Source organism: Phascolarctos cinereus, unplaced genomic scaffold, assembly GCF_003287225.1.
Source record: "Phascolarctos cinereus isolate Bilbo 61053 unplaced genomic scaffold, phaCin_HiC Scaffold_3;HRSCAF=262, whole genome shotgun sequence".
Classification (NCBI taxonomy): Eukaryota; Metazoa; Chordata; class Mammalia; order Diprotodontia; family Phascolarctidae; genus Phascolarctos; species Phascolarctos cinereus.
Genome location: NW_027555736.1, coordinates 254,187,172 through 254,188,664, shown reverse-complemented (window position 1 = coordinate 254,188,664; position 1,493 = coordinate 254,187,172). Strand labels below are relative to the sequence as shown.

At 35.8% G+C, this 1,493-nt stretch overlaps 1 long non-coding RNA gene across 1 annotated transcript; it reads left to right on the top strand.

Annotated features, from left to right (window-relative positions):
* The first annotated feature begins 337 nt into the window (after positions 1–337).
* Positions 338–1,156, top strand: LOC144456209 (uncharacterized). The gene is made up of 2 exons (XR_013485122.1): positions 338–508; positions 980–1,156. It is a non-coding gene; the product is annotated as an uncharacterized LOC144456209 (long non-coding RNA).
* Positions 1,157–1,493: the final 337 nt, after the last annotated feature.

Here is a 1,493-nt window from a genome sequence, read left to right as displayed (position 1 = left end):
ATGCAAAAAGCTGTCATTTCTGTAGATGTGGGAGAATTATTCTAGCATAAGCACCATTCAGTAATGCAAATAGATTATCATCTAAAGAAAGTGTTATAAGTAGGTAAGGCAAAGCATTTATTGAATAGACTGTTTTAAACTGCTCATCTTGATGTTAAGTAATGCAGTGATTATTAGGTAGCTATGACTATTGTTTTCCAGGTCACATCTGATTTGAGGTCATTCCTTGTTAGTGTATAGTCAAAGTTTTCCAGTATATCCTGTACAAAGAATGAGTTTTAGTACCATACCTCTAGAGTTAAAGCAGAGATCTTTTTTTTTTTTTGAGTCAGGGAATTTGGACTAAAGATGATTTCTAAGATTTTTTTTAAAGGGGTGAAGTTTTAAAGGCTCAAGTGAGTGAATTGTGATATACTGAAAAATGGATTTCACAGCTACTTATAGTTTGCAAAGCAAGATGAATTGAAAGCCCTGTTAAAAACTGGAACAATTCTGATGGCACCTTAAGGTAAGTAGGTAGAGATTATTACCTCCATGTTTACAGATGTTGATATAGAGCCACAGATGAAGCAATTGAATGGTGAATGAGTCAGTGATCTGTCTAGTAAAATGTTCTGTAGATTGCTAAACAGTGACGTCTTTTATCTGCTGGGAGTAATGCATTGCAATGGATAATGCAGACATTGCATAAGTATTACAAATGCTCTGTCGTTACTCAGATTCTGAATATTATTTGAACTATTTCTGCCTCAGAGAACAATTGGAAAATGAATGAGTCAAAGATCTGTTGAGTTCCACGTTGAACCTTATCATTCCTTTGTCCTTGACTTAGTGTTAGTATGTGAAAATACTGATTTAGCTTGAATCTCTCTTATATGAAATGTCTGGAATTCAAATATTCCTCTAGACAGGGCAGAATCTCATTTCATTTTGTCAGATGTTCCATCTAAGCTGTTTCTGATTTGCTGTGTGATTACAGACATGTCCTGGTGAAGTGATTCCTGCCTCTATCATGCATACTAATTAAAAAGGTGCTATTCAAGATGCCTGGGGAAGCACACACACTGGTGAGCATGAGTACATGCACATACACAATCATTATCATCATCCCTGGTTACTACAATCAATTAATCAATAAACATTTTTAAGCACTTACTATGTGCCAGTCACCATGCTAAATCCTGGCAAAACAAAAAGAGACAAAGTATAGCCCTTTCCCTCAAGAAGCTTACAATAAAATGGCAGAGACAACATGCAAACAAATATGTACCAAGCTAGCTATATACATGATTAATCAGAAATAATTAATAGAGGGAAGGAACTAGAATTAAGAGGGGTTAAAGAAGGCTTCCAGTAAAAAAAAAAAAAATGGGATTTTAGTTGGAATTCAAAAGAAACCAGGGAGGTCAGTAGGTGAGGTTGAGGAGGGAGAGTGTCGCAGGCATGGGAGACAGGCAGAGAAAATGCCAAGATGATAGATGGAGTGTCTTATT